This window comes from Xyrauchen texanus, chromosome 6 (genome assembly GCF_025860055.1).
Source record: "Xyrauchen texanus isolate HMW12.3.18 chromosome 6, RBS_HiC_50CHRs, whole genome shotgun sequence".
Taxonomy (NCBI): Eukaryota; Metazoa; Chordata; class Actinopteri; order Cypriniformes; family Catostomidae; genus Xyrauchen; species Xyrauchen texanus.
Window position 1 is genome coordinate 8,138,949 of NC_068281.1, and position 20,780 is coordinate 8,159,728.

Below are 20,780 nucleotides of genomic sequence, written 5' to 3' on the forward strand. Positions count from 1 at the left end.
TTATAATTTATATCTCATAATGATTTCTGCCCCATTTTAAATGATTGTTTCTTTAATTATGGCCCGTATTTGAAGAAATCTGTGTGAGGTTATTTATCTGTTTTATGCACATGGCAATGACACTCATATTGGCTGTGAACTATTTTCAGGCGTGATGGTGAAAGCATCTGAGCTGGAATTTAATATTACTAATAAAGTCTAAATATAGGACTTTGAGTGCATCAGCTTTTCTGCGTGGGGGTCAGCGGCAAACAACACGGGACACTAATGAAGGAATGTACCCTCAGATGGTCATTTTTCCTCTGAAGAATTCTCCCGACAGCTTTAATGTGATTTTTTTTTATGTGTTTTTAATTTAAAATTTCTCCACATTTGCAATGATTTGGCAGAAAGTCTCCATATATCTCCATGCAATGCAAGGGCCCATATATTTGCACTGTTGGATAGATGGAACAATTTATATATATATATATATATATATATATATATATATATATATTATGAAGACAAGGTATTTTATCTGTATTTAATTGGTGAATAGGGTCAGTGTGACAGGGCGGAGGGTGGGGCCGGGTCGAGATTTTACCCACCCGGTCCCTTATCAGGCTAATCAAGCCTCTGAGAGGGATAAAAGTCGACTGCGGACAGTGGTGCAACAGAGAGAGTGAACGTTTACGAGCAGCTGTCCGTCCTATGTGTGCGTTTGTGTCATTTGGTTTATTTCTTCATTAAATTATTATTTATATTGTCAAGCCGGTTCTCGCCTCCTTCTTTCCATTGAACTCCTTTACAGTCTGTTTTGATTTCATTTTGACTTAACGTGTCACACAAAGGCAGGTACACATATAAACACCTGCTATGTGGGATCCAGGCTGGCATGTTTGAACTCCAAGACCATCTGTGAATTTAAACAGCACTCTCCACAAATAATCAGTCATCCATCAGGCTAAATGAAAGAGAGAGCAGTTTCGCACCGAACTGCATCGTTTCCCCACACCTCTTTCTCTTTTTCAAATCCCTCTTTTGCTGAGCCTGTGGCATGTACCTGAAATTGTTCTCTTTGCAGAAACACGTAATCTTGATTTTATTTTTGTGAGGCTTGTACATTTGTCAGCGTTATCAATAGCCAGGCTGTCTCTTTGACGGACGGGCCGCCCCGGTGCATCACTCATCCCGATTCTGCAAACAAGCAATAGTTTTAGACAGAACTCACAACTAAAACCTTACTAAGCATTCGGTTTCGAGTGGAAGGGATCTGAACCAAACCAAAAAATTATGGTTCTTCAGGTGTTCTAGGCAGCACTTTTGAATCAGCAATCCAGAACCAATTTTCTCTAGTGGTCTATACTCTTGAGCCAACTATATGGTTCTTTGGAGAAACATATATACAAGTACATATATGGTTTCTAAAAGAACTAGTGAAGAAACAGTTTTTTTGTGGATCTTAAAATGTTTTTCATATTACATTTTTCATCTTCAAAATTTTTATTTGTAAGTATTTTAATTTAAACTTAATCATTATTGAGAATCTTCCCATGAACCCAAGCCAGTGAGATTTATTTAGATATACTAAATATATAGCATTATATACCAAGGAAAATTCCATCAGTAGAGGTTGCAGAACTTAGAGAAAGTCAAAATATATTGCAGTAATTCTAAAGAAAAACATACCCCATTTGAGGTAGGTGTATATTTAAAGAGGAACTGAAATTTAACAATTTAACTGAGTTCACAAATTCACTTGATGAAGGCAATTCTGTAAATAGCCATATTTGCTGTTTATTCTTTAAAGCTAAATATTTGAATTGAATTAATTACATGACATGCTGATTAATTAATCGATTTAATCGCAAATATCATTATATGCTGAGAAAGGCCCCCAAATAAAGAGAATTAATATAAATAATGCATAATAATTCAAATATTTATAAACATAATTTGTAGGGTGGTTAATAAATATATAATATGGATTGAAATATAGTTTGAATTAAATTGCATTTTTGTGGCAGATGATTAAAGCATTGATTAGACAATACAAAAATTGGCTTAAGAATTCAGTTTATTTTTTACATCAATACAGTTTGATTTATTCTCATATCATTGAACAAGCCATTGACAGTAATCCATTTTGCAATGGAGTTTGTCAATGACCATGTTTAAATGGACACCAGAAAACCGTTTATTGGAAGAAAGCTGCTTAAGGCTCGAAATCGGTGTATGGGTTTACATGAGCTGTGTTCGCTGCTTTCTCTTTACACCCGTATACATGCGGCTCAGTCAGTAAGCAGCTTTCTCCATGGCAACAAATGTTCCTGCGATGCTTGTGTATATAACAAATAAGGTGTCTGAGGAAAACTTAGCTTTTTTATTCTCTGTTTCTTCACTTTATTTCCAAACATTCGACAGTTGTTATTGTGTTTCCTTCACTTTCTATCGCAACCTGCAATGGAATTGTGCTGCAATTATGGGGTTTCCCTTTTACATAAAACTCCTGGATTCCCCTCTATACTTGAGCGCATATGTATTACAAGAACGTGATGGACAGTCCGTATTTTCATTGGTGTTTTTACATTTTTAGTTTGTGTGATTTTCCCGCTGAACTATGTTGACAAGTTGTTGGGCTCCATCCAAATTTGTTATTCAGTCTGTTCACGCGCACTCCTCTAAAAACGGTTAGAATGTTGCTTATGCGTTTACTTGACTGAATTAAGCCGCATTCTTTGGAAGAAACCTAGGTATGTTAAACCGCTTTCTCTTTAATGACACAAAGAAATCAGCTTTCTTGTTACATGACGTTTCAGAACGCTGCTTTCTGCAAAAACCCTGGAATATGCTGTTTTTACAAAAAAAAAAAAAAATAGCAGCTGTGGTTGCAGAATAATTATGTAAAAAATACAGTAAAAATGTTAATAACTTTACTGAACAAGCTGTACATTTTACAGTTTAAAACTGTATTTTTTATGGTGCAGTACCGTCATTTATATTACTAAATTATAAACTTAATATATTAACCTTCTGATACTGTAAACATCTGCTTTTCACTTTATAATGTATTGTTAATCACCATAGTAATTACAGAAGAGCACATGAAGTGAAGTTATCAATAAGTGGCCCTTCCAAGAGAAATACAATTTTTACAACATTTTACTGTAAAACTACATGCATTGTCTTTTTAAAAATATTATATAAATTTTTTTTAAATATATTTTACAGTAACTACTTGTTAACCAATATTTTTATTTTTTTATGTAAAATTTTTACAGTCTTTTACCGTTAAAATTAGGGTTAGGTATACAGTGTTGATTTATGATCTTAAAAGGTTCTTCAATGGTTTTTGCAGATCCTTATCGGTTTAGAATTGAACCTTCTTATCAATAGTTTTGTTGGGTTACATATATATATATACAGTAGGGTTCTTGAGGTGGCTATATGGTTCTCTAAAGAAATTGAGACTAAAAGTTATTTTGTGAGACGTAAAAATGTTCTCCTATGTCATAAGTCTGTAAATCTCATTTTGGTCAGTTTTAACCTTTATTTTTAAATTGAAAATAAAGGTTCTTCAGCGGTTTCAATGAGCACTCCTAGGTTCAGCAAAGGGTTTCTATATTTCATTGAACATTTAAAAAGGTCTTGATGTTTTAATATACTGTAGGTTCTTCAACTCAGCATATTGTTTTCTGGGTCCACTGGTACTGTCATAGATGGTTCTCTCAAGGACTACAGAATTAAATGTTTTTTGTGTAACATAAAATGTTTTTTCTATAAAATCAGACACTTTTTGTAACCTTATATAGACCTTTTTATAAATGTGACTTCATCATTGCCCTGGGGCATGTCCTATGATAACAGCAGAAATTCCGCACATTGCATAATCTGATCACACAGGTGATGGCACTGCGTTATGAAACCCACTGTGCATTTAAACACACAGTGATAATCAAGGCCTCTGTGTCTCATTGTGTGGGTTGCAAAAATGACTGTCTTTAGCTCAGCTATTTTGTGGGCTGTTGTTATCCTGTTGTTTTCACTCTCAGTCTCTCACCCCCTCTATCTACACTAAGAGCAAGAGATATGACAAAACTTTGCTAAATCAAAGTAAGTGTGATATAAACAGAACCTCATGATTCAATATAATTTGTGATTAAAAAAAATAAAACATTCTAAAAATATTTTTTACTTTGAAAATATGTTTGCAAAATGTTTTAAAATGTAAAAACAAATATTTTTTTAAATGATTTTGAAGTGTACACTCGCATGTTTTTGAATTTAAGGAAAAATATAATATTACACTACTCGATAGTGTCATGTTCACTGTTGTCTTTTATTTTTGTGCTTTTATGTTGAAGTTTAGTTTAGTTCCTGTTTCCTGTTTGGTTTTTGTAGTCCTTTGTAGGATTGGTTCTCCTTCCCTGATTGTTGCCCCAGGTGTCCCTCATTCCCTTGTTTGTTCCTTTGTGTATTTAAACCCTGCTGTTTCTCCATTCCCCTGTTGGTCGTTGAATGTTGATGTTTGTGCATATTTTTATAGTCTGTGTGTTTAAATCCTGTCGATATTCCATTCCCCTGTCCCGTACTCTCCGTTGATGGTTTTTTCATGTTTATGTTGTTTTTTCCCGTCGTGGATGTTTTATTTGTTCCAGTCTTGTTTGTCCTATTATTTTCAATTAAAGAACTGCACGTAGATCCGCACTCCTCATCTGCCTTCCCCTGCCTTCGTCTCTACGTTCGTTACAGATAGATTCTGTGTAATTAAGTCAAACATTTATTTTCAAAAATGTATGACACTTACATGAATACAACGAATACATTTCTATGAACTTTCTATGAAAATGTGTGTGTATATATATATATATATTTTAGGGCTATCGATTTAACGCGTTAATTCAGTGCGATTAATTTGACAAAAAATAATGCGTTAAAAAGATTTACGCAATGAATCGCAATGCCCGTAATGATATGGAAGATTCCTGAGAAATGGAAGCTTGTAGTTCCACCTGTTTACTCCAGAGGGCAGTAAGTGAAACTTCAGCTGTGTGGCAATGCGCAGTTTATACAGTGAAGAAAAACACCCTCGAGCAGCAGAACAACACAAACATGCGTTACGTTCTTGCGTTCAAAAGACTTGATATAAAAACAAAAAATTTTCAGATAATTAAAATGCATTACATTCTTGTAGCAGAAGAGTTCATCATTGATAAGACAATACAAAAAGCGGCTTTAGAATACAATGTAATGTTTACTACCATATTATTGAACATAAGTCAATCATTGGCATACAGTTCACAGCAATCCATTTCACAAGTGAATTTGTCAATCAGTTGGAGATTTAATATGAGGGCTTGTTTAAGGACCCGTCAATTTACACCTGCGTCAGATATTTTTTTTATTTACTTTTTATGAATGCTTACAAAAATTTTACATCTAGAGCCAAGGGGTTTATTAAAACAAACAACAACAAAAAGGAAAATAAATAAATAAACAGTGATACAAATGTCAAATTGTTTACATATTTCAATACACTTTACAGCTTTCTTGTTACTCAAATTGGAAATGGTTTATAACCACCATACTTACATTTATGAATACTAAACATTGCCAACAAAAGCAGAACATTAATCAAATAATATTCCTTATGAAGAGACATGCCATAGCTAAAAATGTTAAACAACCAAATAAAACATTTTCAAAACAAAGTTGAAAGCTGGGAATAATATGATCTCTATCAATCTTGCAGAAATCAGACCAAAAACAAGTCGAACTCCAAAATAAATGAAAAACATTTTTCGCTTGCAGACCACAAAGTGTACAAAATATATCACCATTACAATTAAATCTCTCTACAAGAAAATAATTAGTGAGGTAGTACTTATAAATAAGTTTGAAGGAAATGTCTTTGATTTTATTCATGATTAAATATTTATGAGTAATTTCCAGCCACACCCTGGGTCAGACATGCTTGTGTAGTGTCTCGGGTGCGTTGTGTCATAAACACAGGAGTTGTTTAGGTCACTGTGTCAAGTTAAATATAGTTTAATACTCAATCTTTAATCACATCTTGATATCCCTTAGTTTGAACGCAAGAATGTAACTCATGTTTGTGTTGTTCTGCCTACTGAAGTGTTTTCTTCACTGTATAAACTGCGTGTTGCTCATACAGCTGATCTATATCTATATCTATTTTTTTTTATATAATTATCATTATTTCACCATTATATATTGAATTATATTTATATGAGGGGCTTTCTCAGCAAATATTTGTAAATGCGATTAATCACGATTAATTAATTGGGACAGCACGTAATTAATTAGATTTGATCAATCGATTGATAGCCCTAATATATATATATATATATATTAGTATGTCAACAAGGCAACAACTCTGTCTGTGTTTCTGTCTTCCTCCTTCCTTTAGTGGCAATGACTCAGGTCTCTGGAGTTTGTTTTTCCCATTTTGTCTTCTCCTCAACCTCCCTCACTTTCTCTCTTGCCTTTTAGCTCATGAATCCTACAAGGAGATAATGACATCCCAATAGAAGGCGTTTGTTGGCTCAGCTTGGGCGTGGTCCTCTGCTATTTTCAGGCGCTGTCATGTGATTGGCTCAATGAGGGTATAATTATGTCCAGTGCCTGAGAGAATTCACTCTCTCTCTCTCTCTCTCTCTCTCTCTCTCGCTCTCTTTCGTGTTTTTGGTCAGGGTGATGTTGTATCTTATGGTTGCTAGTCTACAAAGTGGCAACTCCCCTGCTATATGAATGAATGCAATGGCCATAACTGTTTGTTTAGTTTGATCGAAAAATGTGACCTGGAGTTCGTAATGCATAAATGAAAAGCTAAACACGTGCGGGCAGGCTGTTCCTCACGCTGGGTGACTGTTGTAAGCAAAATCTTCTCTTCTGTAAACGTAGGTCCAGCCTGCATGTGTGGAATCTGTTGTCACATGTTTGAATGTGATTGCAGCCTTGTGCCAAAAAGCATTCTTAGCAAAAAGGAAGAGATGAAAAAGTTAGCTTCTTTTAAAAAAGGAAATAATTATGTAACTCGAATATCTAAATAAGGTAAACAGAAATTCAAATCCAGGCTGGTGCTGTTTTCTTACAGATCCCTGTTTATAAGTGACGCATTTTATGTGTGTCTGTGGATCAATATATCGATTCCTGCTCCGTTTTTTTCTTTTCTAACTAATCCTGAAACTGTCACACTTTCCCATGCACGCACACACACACACCCCCACACAGACACACACACACACACACACATACACATCTACTCACATATGTATACATAATCTCACATAGCCAAACTTTTCCACCGTGCTGCTTATTTTGGCCAAGAGCAACCATTTATAATTGAAAATATGTATTTTTATGCAACCTTTATTGGTGGTTTGTGTAAAAAATTAAAATAAAAGTTAAAATACTCTTATCTCTTATTCCAGCATAATACGCTCAGTGAATTTATCTAAACATTGCTTTACCTGTTTAAGCAGTCTGACAAGCCCATTAAAGAAACATTGGCTCAACCAGTGGCATTAGTTTGGGGGCTGTTTTTCTGCCCTATTGATATAAATATTTATATTTTATTAATATTTCTATGTTATTTTTATGTAAACAATGACTTGATATTAAAGGATTAGTTCACCCAGAAATGAAAATTATATTATCATTTACTCACCTTCATGCATCCCAGATGTGTATTACTTTATTTCTTCATCAGAATTCAAATGAAGATTTTGAGAGGAATATTTCAGCTCTGTTGGTCCATAAAATGCAAGTGAATGGGTGTCAACATTTTTAGCTCCAAATAGCACATATAGCCATCTTAAAAGTAATCCATACCACTCCAGTGGACTAATTAGTGTCTTCTGAAGCTAAACACAAGGTGTGTGTAAGAAATAAATCAATATTTAAAACTTTTTTGCTAAAAATTCACGAGGGTCGAGGTCAAGCGCCTTGGCAAGTTCACGCGAGAACTGACGCATGAAATGTGAAAAACCGGGAGCGCAGTTTTGTTTACAACAGAGGAGCATAGATAATAATACTTAGATGCCTCATTTGGCTGTTTGAATACGTGAACTGCGGCGCCATCTTGGAACTGTCAACTAGGAGAGCTGTTTGAATTCAAGTGAATGGAGGAGATGCCTCACACTGAGTTCCTTGCTCAGACTGCTGCATAAACTGCTTTTGTGTGTAAACAGTATCGCAGTCCATGGGAACATCTGTTTGACAGGGCAGTGGGTGAGGCCGGGTCGTGATCCCGGCCCTTAATCAGGCTAATCAAGCCTCAGAGAGGGATAAAAGCCGACTGGAAGCTGCAGTGCGACAGAGAGAGGGAGAGATTTACGAACAGCTGTCCAACACCTTTGTGTGTTTGTCTTTTTGTTTCAGTTTTATATTAAAATTATTATGTATATTGTCAAGCTGGTTCTCGTCTCCTTTCCATGAATCCCTTTACAATCTGCTAATAAGGGATCTACTTAGGAATAAGTATGCAGCAATACGCTTTTGATCTCCACCCTCGTTCACAAGCAAACCCCAAGCCCCAAGGAAGCGAACATTTTTAATAATTTTTTTTTTTTACATTTATCTATTTCTTACACACACACACCTAGCTTTTTTGCTTCAGAAGACATTAATTTAAGGGACAGTTCACCCAAAAGTTTCTCATCATTTACTCATCCTCATGCCATACCAGATGTCTATTACTTTATTTCTTCTGCAGAACACAAATTAAGATTTTTAAAAGAATATCTCAGCTCTGTAGGTCCTTACAATGCAAGTGAATGGTGACCAAAACTTTGAAGCTCTAAAAATTACATAAAGGAAACATAAAACTAATCCATAAGACTCTTCAGAAGCATATGATGGTTGTGGATGAGAAACAGAACAATATTTGAGTCCTTTTTTTACCCACATTCACTATTAGATGTGAAAGTGGAGATTTATAGTAAAAAAGGATTTAAAAAGGACTGGCTGGATAGCTCAGTCAGTATTGACGCTGACTACCACCTCTGGAGTCATGAGTTCAAATCCAGGGTGTGCTGAGTGACTCCAGCCAGGTCTCCTGAGCAACCAAATTGTCCCGGTTGCTAGGGAGGGTAGAGTCACATGGGGTAACCTCCTCGTGGTCACGACTAGTGGTTCTCGCTCTCAATGGGGCATGTGGTAAGTTGTGCGTGGATCGCAGAGAATAGTACGAGCCTCCACGTGTGGAGTCTCGACGGTGTCATGCACAACGAGCCAGGTGATAAGATGCGTGGATTGACGGTCTCAGAAGCGGAGGCATCTGAAACTTGTCCTCCGCCACCCGGATTGAGGTGAGTAACCGCGCCACCACTAGGACCTACTAAGTAGTGGGCATTCCAAATTGGGAAAAAAGGGATAAAATAAATTAAAATAAAAAAGGATATAAATATTGATCTGTTTCTCACCTACATACATCATATGCTACTGAAGATAAGGATTTAAACACTGGAGTCTTATGGATTACTTTTATGTTTCCTTTTTGTGATTTTTGGAGCTGCAAAGGTCTGATCACTGTTCACTTGCATTGCTTGGACCAACAGAGCTGAGATATTCTTCTAAAAATCTTTGTTTATGTTCAGCAGAATAAAGAAAGTCATACACCTCTGGAAAAGCATGAGGGTGAGTGCATTTTGAAAGAATTTTCCTTTTTGGGTGAACTATTCCTAGTTAAATGAATTAAAAATGAACTTTTTGTAAAACAAAATAATTACTTTGAAAATATTTAAAAAATAATGATTAAGATTAATTATGATTAAGTAAACTCAAGGTGTATGGAAAATGTTTTACTACTTTTTTCTTGAGGGCTACAGTACATCAGTGATCAGTGTCTTTAAATAAAAACTTGTGTTTTTAACCAGAAAAAAAAAAACAACAAATCAGCTCAGACAACCTTATTTGCCTTTGACCCATTGTGTTGTGTATATACTTACTGTCATTATTTTTGCAATTACATTTAGTGAAGCTAGTGGCATTTAGAAATTATTCTAAATGGCATATAACATGTGTATTATTATATAGTGTATTATTGATGCTGTAGTGTTTGAACAAATCTAAGAACAAAAAACTGTACAACCTTTGAACTCATGGCAGTCTATCACAGTGTTTATCATTCTGTGTCAGTGTGGAGGAAACAAAATGACATCAGTACCAGGTGATGTTTTAGTCTTATAGCTGAAAACATCCTGATCTTAAGAATGAATAGAGGTCTGAATAGACACCAGCAGAACTTTACTACATAAGAATATACCATTCCTATAACACCCTAGGGGTGATCGTCTGGGATTAAGAGAGCGTAGAAAATATGATCATGCCAGAATGACAAGAGAACAAACAAAGCGTATCCCCTAGACAGCTCACGTCTGGCATCTTTCTCTCCTCCGTCTCCCTCACGTTCTCTCTCAATCCATCTTCCTTCCTCAAAGTCTAATCCATTTTCTATTTACATAGGATTAAATTCATTACGAGTCAGTCACCATCTGCAGCTTTGAAATGATTACATAAATTCTAGAAACTGTTTATAAAGAAATAATCTTTCTTAGGTAATTTTGTTTTTTTTATTTCCACTGGTGAGATTTGAAACCTTTGTTTATCATTTTAATAGCATTGTGTGTTCATTAATATCATTTTTCCGATTTGTATTACTATAATGTGGGAAGTCACATTTCATTACTGTAGTGCCAAAAATGAATGATATGTTATCTGAATCGTAATTTGTTTATTTCTAATTTATGCTGATTAAATAAAAAATTGTCTCATTGACTCAATGTCCAATGCCTAAGTACACTGCAGATAGCAAAAAAAAAAAAGGACATAATAACAAAAGCATTATGCAATTATCTTTTGCTTTTATAGATCAAGATTCTGATTAGCTGATCAGGATGTGCTGACTTCAAATTCACAGTAACAGACGATTTCTACAGTATTTTCTTACCCTGTGGCCGCTCTCGGTCTCACCTTTTCTCTCTTCTCCCTCTCTTTCTCTGCCCTTTTCTCTGTTCACCCTGTCTGACTATCTTAATCTCCTCTCCTCTATCTCTCCTATCTCCATCAGCTGAGTCAGAGCAGAGCAGGAATGCACCAGCTGTAAGCCATACTGCAGTGCCAGGGGACCGTAAATAGGGACGGACTGAACGTGCTTCCTGTCGGCAGAGAGCAGATAGGACGTACTGGACTGGATCTGAGCTGCTAGAATCGGGTAAGACCACAAACTTTGCCTGTGTGCTAATTTTGAGATGGCTAGATGAGGACTTCCTGTCCAGCTGTGGCTTGACAATGCAATTAGATTGGGTATTTCACATGCTAAGGTTATTTGGCATCCTGATACTGACCATTGTGCCAAGTCAGAAGTGAGCAGGGAAAGGTTTGAAATCAGTCTTGAAATGAAGCATTTCACTCACTCTCCTGGGTTGTTCTTTTCGTCAATCTCTTTTCCATGCCCTCATTCTCCATTTCTCCTTTCTCTCTCTGCATCACTCTCATTCTTAAAAATAAAGGTCCTTAAAAGGTTTTTAGGATCAGAATACTTTTCTTGAGAAGAATCTTGAGATTTTTTGCTTCAGTTTGCTAAATTGTTCTATATTAAAGATAATTTAAAAAAAACTTTTTCTAGGTAGTGTAGCATCCCAAGAAGCCTACCAGGGTTCTATGAGGCACCAGTACATATATGGCTTTATCCTATGGCATAGAAGAATTTAAAAACATTCTTCTATGGCTTTATAGGGACCTGGAATCAGGTTCATAGAATCAGGTTACTATGCATCGCAGCAGTTTCCTGGTGAAATTCACTAGAGGCGCTACATCAACTATAAGTTTTATTCACTTTCACGTAAATCACGAGTAAAAGGCAGATTATCCATTAAACACTTATAATTTGCTCTGTTCCTCACACAATGTTATCTTATACTAGCGGTAGCTCAACTGTTAGAGCAATGTACTTGCAACGCAAAAGACTGAGGTACGAGTCCAGCAAAGCACGCTTGTCAACGGTTGAGCCAAAGGTATAATTGAAGCACCAAAACGTTACATGGTTGCTTTAGCCGTTGCGTTTTCACCTCACATTTGCTTTTATGACATTATCAGTTGGGATGTCAATTTTGTTTGTTTAAAACTTAAAATAGAGCGTTAATCTTAAAAACCTCATCTGTTTTTCATGTCACATTTGGTTTATATAACATTATTGCTCATAGGTTTAGGTTAGGGAGGTAGGTTTTGTTTATTTAAAACTCGATAAAGAATTACCCTTAACCGCATCTGTCTTGGAGAACATTTAACTCGCTTTTAGCACCACATAGTGGACATTTCACCTCTAAACTTCCACTAAACAAATGTTGCGACAATCAATTAATTTTCATGAGATCAGATTGCTTAAAAATGTTCTTCAATGGCATCATGACTTAAAAAGGGTCTTCTTGGCTATATAAAAACTTAAATAGTTTCTTCAATGGCATCATAAGAATTTTAAACGTTCTTCTATGGCATCATAGGAACTTAAAATGTGTTTCTGGGGCTTTATAGGGATTATAAAAGGTTCTATGACATCATAGGAACTCAAAAAGGTTCTTCTATGGCATCATAGGAACTTCAAAATTTTTTGATGGCTTTTTAAGAACTTTAAATTTTTTTTTGGCTTTATAGGGACACAAAGGGATTCTATGGCATCATAGGAACTTAAAATGTGTTTCTGGGGCTTTATAGGGATTATAAAAGGTTCTATGACATCATAGGAACTCAAAAAGGTTCTTCTATGGCATCATAGGAACTTCAAAATTCTTTGATGGCTTTTTAAGAACTTTAAATTTTTTTTTTTGGCTTTATAGGGACACAAAAGGATTCTATGGCATCATAGGAACATTAAAAGGCTTTTCCATAGCATAATAGGAACTTAAACGATTTTTATTTGGCTTTTTATCCATAGCCTTGGAATTTTCTATCATAGGAACTTAAAAGGGTTATTCTATGTCTTGGACTTTAAAAAGGTTCTTCTTTGCCCTCATAGGAACTGAAAAAGGTTTTTCTATGGCATTATATTGACTTTAAAGTTTGTTCTGTGGCATTATCAGAAAGTAAAAAGGTACTTGGAATGCATCATAGAGGAACTTAAAAAGGTTCTTCTATGAAACCATAGGAGCATAAGGCTCGTTCAGACTGAATGTGTTCTTACATTAAAAAAGCTAGAAACAGCACAACGATTACAGAACGCAGGCTTATCAAGACAAGTTATGGTTCTTTTTAACTTGACTTTCTAAAAAACCTGTTGCTCCTGCTGGAACTTCAAAAAACAGCGAGATGTGCTACAAAGACATCCATCTAGTGCATGTTTATATTACAAATTGAGAAGCAACGCAGATGAATAGAAAAAGGTGTTCAATGTGAATGGTCCCTTAAAAAGGTGGCATCATATAGTGATTTTAAAACGAATTAAAAAAGTTATTCTGTGGCATCAGGTTGTAAAACTCTTTTTTTGAGCCTTTATTTGAAAGAGAACACTACTTTTAAATCTGTCTTACTCTGTCATAAGTGTAAATAACACTCGAGGCGTTGCATTAGTGTGAGTGTTTTTGTGCCAGGTGAGTGAGTCTAGGAGAGGAACTCAACCATCATGTGGAAAGTCTTAGATAACGCATGGCATGACTGAACTACAGACCTCAAGTAACCTCACAAACACAAGTGCATGCACACATATTCAAATGCAAACACAAGTACGCGCATATGCAGCAAACACAACCCTCTTCCTGTGCAAGATGTTGCACCCTGTTATCTGTACCAGTGTATGAAAGTTGTTTCCTCTTTTTGAAGTTTCGACTTTTAGGGCGAGTATATCAATTTACGTTTTTCCATAAAGCAAAAGAGGACTGGGATTTACCAGTGTTTTCTTTACACTCAGAATTAAGGGTAGATTATGTATGCATGTGAAACTAGTGTGGACTTAATGGCAAACTTCTAAAGTCTCTGAGGAGGTCAGCAGTGGGTTTTTTTTTGGGGGGGGGGCTAGTACACCCAGATGCAAATAAAATAAAAGCAGGTTTCCATGGTGATAGGGAGAATATTCACTGCACACATGCATGCACATTTACTTCTGTCTTTATCATGTAACCACACATTGAAACCATAAACACACACTTAAACATCTTAACACAGTGTTTTGCATGCATGTTACTCTCTGTGCTGCGTTTGGTGGTGAACCATGACACACAATGGTATATGTTAGTATGTGACCCAGAATGCACTGCAGTTACAGTTGGTTGGTGGCCCATGTGTGAGTTCCTGTCTCTCTCTCAGTGGAGATATTGCTCTTGCACCACACGCGGGTAAGAACGAACGCAAACATGCTTACACACGTTGACTATAATGTCTTTAGCTAGACTGTATTTTACATTCTACATATTGCATTCATAACTCAAGTTCCATTTAATTTTGACAGGGAACTAGTGATAAACTATTATGAAGTATGAGTGTGAGCATTATTTGTCATCTAATTTAATTGTGTAGATTGTGTGTGTGTGTGTGTGTTTGTGTGCATGCGTGTGTATTTATATATATACACAGTTTATATAAAATAGTTTTATATTTATGGTTAAAAACTGGTAGTTGTATTCAGGGCTGCCCCGAACTCCCGTCGACGTTCTCGGGAGGGTGTATGTAAACTTGATCTGTGGCAGACGCTGATGTAATCATAGAGAGAGTGTGGAATGGCTAAACCTGTACATGTAGCACATCATCAAGTGGAAATGTTCCGCTCTATCTGTTCAGGTTCCGGTATGCAAACCATTTACATTGCCTTCTACATGTACATGTCTTTCGCACTTATTTCATTTCCATTTTATGGATTGTTTCACTGTGTTTAGGAGTCATAATAGCTACTGATCACTCTCACTCTCCTCTGCTGTTTCTCTGCAACTTATTTGCTTATATTCAAAGTCATTTGAAGAGTCAGTGCTGTATATCTGATGCCAGATGCCACTGGTCGTGGAAAACAACAGTGACTTTACCTCTGAATGTTTGAGTGCTTCTAAAGACAACTTATTTCAGAACAACTCACTTTATAATAGCACTTCACTACTTTTTCATTAGAAAATTCGAGAGCGGTGTTCATGTGATGTTGACTGGCATCTTCAGATCATGCTTTTGTTTATTGCAATACATCTGTAGCTGATGATAATATTTGGCGGGAGGAAGTGAACGTCTTGTCTGTTTAGTCATTGTGAGCTGTCCCCATTTTTTTCTGTTTCTCTCAAAATGTTGAAGTGAACTGAAATGCTTCTTTCTCAACACACTTTGGGTCAAACAGTGTTTGGCTTTGTTAGGTTTTGTAAGGCCTGTTCCAAAAGAGGATATTTGCAAAGTGAGAACTTCACACTTGCTGTTACTGATAAACTTCCTGTTTTCTTGCTCTTTTAACTGTTTCAACAAGGGAAACTTACTTTAGTTTCCTAATTTTTTTTGGCTGAAAACAGAATCTCTGGACTGATATATGCATGGCTTATTATTGGGGTATGTTATGCCTTTACCTAATTTGTTGTATTTATTCTTTAAATGATAGTGATTTGTTGGCATCAGACCAGTTTATTTAAACAGATTTCCTCTTTTGCAAGCTGCAACAATGGTTATGATTTTTAAAAAGAACCCTGGCTAGGACAGTTACTTCAGCACATATACAGTATAAACATATAAGTACAGAATAGCACAATGCACAATACTGACAAGACACACAGTTTGGGAATATAGCTGATTTTTAGTTGGATAATCCATTTTTCAAAACTACGAAGAATAACATGAGAAAACGGCTGAACTCTGAGCTCGACAACAGGATTTGATGAATCCTAAATAAAGACATGTTGGGTGAGGAATTTATCACAGATAGTTTACAAATGTGGAAACGAAGACTTCATACTGTGCTTTTGTGGATAAACAGCGATACGAAGGCCCCCTAAAATCAGTAAACTTTACATAAACTTGAAGAGCACCATGAGCTTTGCTGTCTTAACATTCCTGTTTGTGATGATTTGTTCTGAATATTTGTATCATGTTTTTTGTGCATTCTTCTAGGGGGTTTGGGATGATGTCTAGGTTGTTGCAAAATCAAAAGAGCTCACCCTCCAAGTTTCTAGAATAGTCTGGTCCCTAGATATGGCTCGGGATCTTTCTTCAAAGTCTATAGTTTATAGGATTACTATCATCTGCCAAAGGCTAGGTGATATATTGAATATTCATGATATAAGCATGATGATTTTGATGATGACTTAAAATGATCACAATGATTCTACATGCTTTCATTATTTTTAACTAGATTTTAGTTGAAGGATTAGACATTTTGAATCTACTTGACTACAATGGCTGTTTAGTTCAAGTGATGTTTCTTCTGATTAAAAAAAAACTATTTTCAACCATTTCAAAGCAAATCCATAATTGAGGATTTATACTGTGTAGCCTATATCGAATTTCATCAATGTTGGCCTGTGCAAAAAATGCCACCACTGTGGTTTGTTGCCGGGGCAGTGCTATGTAGTTGCTGATGTGTTTTTAGCACATTTCTATGCATGTTTCTAGGGGGGTTGGGATGATAGGTTGTTTTAAGGTCAAAAGAGTTAGCACTTTTTTCCAAATGTTTTTAGTATTCTTGTCCCTTGATATGGTTCAGGTCCTTTCTTCAAAGTCTTTAAGTCTGTATATAGTCTATGTTTTACTATCATCCACCAAGGGCTAGGCGATATATTGAATATTCACGATATATAAGCGTGATAATTTTACCGACGTTATAAAATTGAGCAATATCAGGAAAATCTCAATGATTTTGCTGTGAAGTTTCCTAAAGAGTGCGTCATTAGACTTATTTCACGACCCTTCAAGGCTGCACAGTAGCATAAAAATCATAATATGGTCATGTGATTATTAAACTGCAAAAGGCTGCCATTTAATTTAATTAATACATGGTCTTTGTGCACTTCAGCGTGAAAGGGTAACAAGCTTTGTGTGCACTCTTGGAGCTCATGCTGTTTTCAGGAGTGTCAGAGCCGCTAAAAAGGTCTGAAAGTGCTGCAGCTTCACACATTTGGCAATTGCAAATATTTGTAACCTGTACAAATTATTATATAAATCTGGAATGTGATACAGTATAAAAGAAAAGAAGGAGAGGGTAGCATGTGACCAGATTTGTCATGAGGAACATTGTAAACTGTCAAATACTCACTGTACTTTCAGTTTTATACCAAAATTAAAGTATAACAAATCCTCAAAATCCATAGTGTCCTGTGTAACAATAGCAGGCTGGATCCAAAAGTTATTTAATGAATTGTTTTAAGAATCGCAAAACACAGGCGAAATCACAAAACTTGAACACTGCTATATTACAGTATGAAATAAATAGAACAAGAATCGTCTAAGCCAGGGAAACATGAGGGCTTCATATACACAAGAACTAAAAAGGGTAACAAGACACAGCAGGGATCAATTTAGGAAACACAGAACAGAGACAAGACAAGAAACCAAAACTATGTTCAAAATAAGAGTCCAAATCAAAATTAAAGACCCAATATGTTACACCCTGCCGTTCTACCAGACATAAATTGTAAATCAGAATGCCTAGATAGTGATAGATCTCTTCTTCTCAATAAGCCACAGGATTTGGAGCATCATTCATGTATGTAGCACAAACAGTGCAGGAGTTACATGCTATAGTTTAATGCTTTGGATTAGGGGTTTGTTCAAATGCTTAACCCTAAGTATGAGCAGTGACAATATTAGATGCCATAGGAAGATGAAAGATCAGCTCTATAATGTTTGCAAAGAGTTTTTGTATCATCACAAGAATTCTGTTAGAAAAGTGTCTCTAGCATTGTGATGTAGGGCAATGCTGGAGTTTAGGTGCTGTAGTAACTCAAGGCCTACTGCGCTGAATGCCTCTGATAAATCAGTAAAGTAGGGCAGCACAAATCTGCTTTTATCAAGGGCATTTGAAACATCACTAGTGACTTTCAGCAGTGCAGCTAGACAGTGTTGCACAGTTATGACACCTGAGCCTCATTAAAGATGCATATTCACTGACAGAGGGGTGAATTCACAAACTAGGTGCAGCTCTTTTGCGTACCGTATTTCAGCGCAAAGACCAGCGTCTTATTCACTAGCAGTTTTGGGTGTAATCTGATAACAAAGATAGTTATTCTAACTACTTTTTTAGTCAAAATAGATTACAGCTACTGAATTTCAATTAAGTTAATTACTTTTACGGTTAAGGACATTACTTAGGGTACACATATTTCTAAGATTATATTATTTATGTAGAATGCATTCAAAACATGAATTATGTTCATATGTATGGCTGTTTGTGTTTCTGTGACAGCTGAATGGCGTGTGACCAAGGGGCAATTATTCTAAATTCGTTGAGCGGAGAAACAAAAACATTTAGGTGAAAAGTGTTTTAAAATATAACTTAAAAATAAAGAAATTAGTAATGTGAGGCCGTTTTCAATAAAGTAATCAGCATGGTAATCTGATTACAATTTGAGAGAAGTAATTAATTTGTAGTGGATTATATTTTGAGTAAATTACCAACACTGTTTACTACCACCTACAATCCAGTTTAACCAGGTGCAACATGTGCTGAAATAGTGCTGCACAGTGAACATTTAGATAAGTCTTTAAGTCACGCCTTCTTTCAATTAAGTACACTCACCTAAAGGATTATTAGGAACACCAGTTAAATTTCTCATTAATGCAATTATCTAATCAACCAATCACATGGCAGTTGCTTCAATGCATTTAGGGGTGTGGTCCTGGTCAAGACAATCTCCTGAACTCCAAACTGAATGTCAGAAAGGGAAAGAAAGGTGATTTAAGCAATTTTGAGCGTGGCATGGTTGTTGGTGCCAGACAGGCCGGTCTGAGTATTTCACAATCTGCTCAGTTACTGGGATTTTCACGCACAACCATTTCTAGGGTTTACAAAGAATGGTGTGAAAAGGGAAAACATCCAGTATGCGGTAGTCCTGTGGGCTTAAAATGCCTTGTTGATGCTAGAGGTCAGAGGAGAATGGGCCGACTGATTCAAGCTGATAGAAGAGCAACTTTGCCTGAAATAACCATTCGTTACAACCGAGGTATGCAGCAAAGCATTTGTGAAGCCACAACACGCACAACCTTGAGGCGGATGGGCTACAACAGCAGAAGACCCCACCGGTACCACTCATCTCCACTACAAATAGGAAAAAGAGGCTACAATTTGCAAGAGCTCACCAAAATTGGACAGTTGAAGACTGGAAAAATGTTGCCTGGTCTGATGAGTCTCGATTTCTGTTGAGACATTCAGATGGTAGAGTCAGAATTTGGCGTAAACAGAATGAGAACATGGATCCATCATGCCTTGTTACCACTGTGCAGGCTGGTGGTGGTGGTGTAATCGTGTGCGGATGTTTTCTTGGCACACTTTAGGCCCCTTAGTGCCAATTGGGCATTGTTTAAATGCCACAGCCTACCTGAGCATTGTTTCTGACCATGTCCATCCCTTTGTGGCCACCATGTACCCATCCTCTGATGGCTACTTCCAGCAGGATAATGCACCATGTCACAAAGCTCGAATCACTTCAAATTGGTTTCTTGAACATGACAATGAGTTCACTGTACTAAAATGGCCCCCACAGTCACCAGATCTCAACCCAATAGAGCATCTTTGGGATGTGGTGGAACGGGAGCTTCGTGCCCTGGATGTGCATCCCACAAATCTCCATCAACTGCAAGATGCTATCCTATCAATATGGGCCAACATTTCTAAAGAATGCTTTCAGCACCTTGTTGAATCAATGCCACGTAGAATTAAGGCAGTTCTGAAGGCGTAAGGGGATCAAACACAGTATTAGTATGGTGTTCCTAATAATCCTTTAGGTGAGTGTATATTAGACATTAACAATAGATCAATAAATAATACTTTGTGTATGATTAATCTGCTATTATGGGATCAATGGACCCTTATTAACAGAACGTGATGATGCATTTACTCCCTATTTAGCAGTGGAAATGTCGAAAATTTTGTTTGTAATTATTTAGTGTAAATCTACAGCAATAACTATGTGTTATATGATCCTGGCATAAAAAAAACACTGTTGCATATGGGGTTTCTAATACAGCCACTGAAGGAGTTTGCCGGATTTAAATGAGGTTATTCAATGCAGAAATGAGCTGCACTGACTTGAGCGGTGTCCAGACTTACTGTGTAAAGAGTATATTTTCTAACCCAGCAAGAGTTCACATCCACCAGCCAGCACAATTTACAGCATCCTGACACATACCAGCGCTCAGACGAGAGTGAGAGAGAACGAGCCAGCTATTGAAGGCTAAAATGTTTTTTGGGTGGAAAATAATTTCAGCGTGTTTGTTTATGCTCTTTTTGGCCCCTGATTTGGGAGCTAGAAAAGGAGCCAAACTGAAGCATCAAGTAATAATCTGCTGTTGATAAATATGGTGCTGACATTTGTTGTCTTTTGTCACCTCATGGTTTTCATTTCCTGTTCAGAAGGCGAGCTTCCTGTCTTTGCCCAATATTCAGGTGTGACTTTCCTATTTTGTATGATTCAAAATGCCTGTGTTCTTGTCTGCTAAACTCTCCGTTCACAAAAGCAACACGAGTGAAACTGTGATCTTTAGTAACACCACATTAGGATTTTTTTCCTGTACACTGCGCCATCCCCAGTCACTTTACACTTTACATCTTCACCATAGAATATTCGAAATGTCAAGTGGACCCTTTACATAGACTGTGAGGATGCATT

At 36.4% G+C, this 20,780-nt stretch overlaps 1 protein-coding gene across 3 annotated transcripts in view; it reads left to right on the top strand.

Moving 5' to 3' along the window:
* Window positions 1-11,190: 11,190 nt before the first annotated feature.
* The window catches only part of LOC127644589 (muscleblind-like protein 1), an 89,425-nt gene continuing 79,835 nt past the window's right edge, over window positions 11,191-20,780 (top strand). The window contains exon 1 of one of the 3 annotated variants that reach the window (XM_052127824.1): window positions 11,191-11,218. The gene's annotated coding sequence lies outside the window, so the exon portion shown is untranslated. Of the gene's footprint in view, window positions 11,219-14,261; window positions 14,331-15,466; window positions 15,514-20,780 lie in introns of those variants that run through there. The other 2 variants (XM_052127822.1, XM_052127823.1) reach the window with 2 other exon arrangements.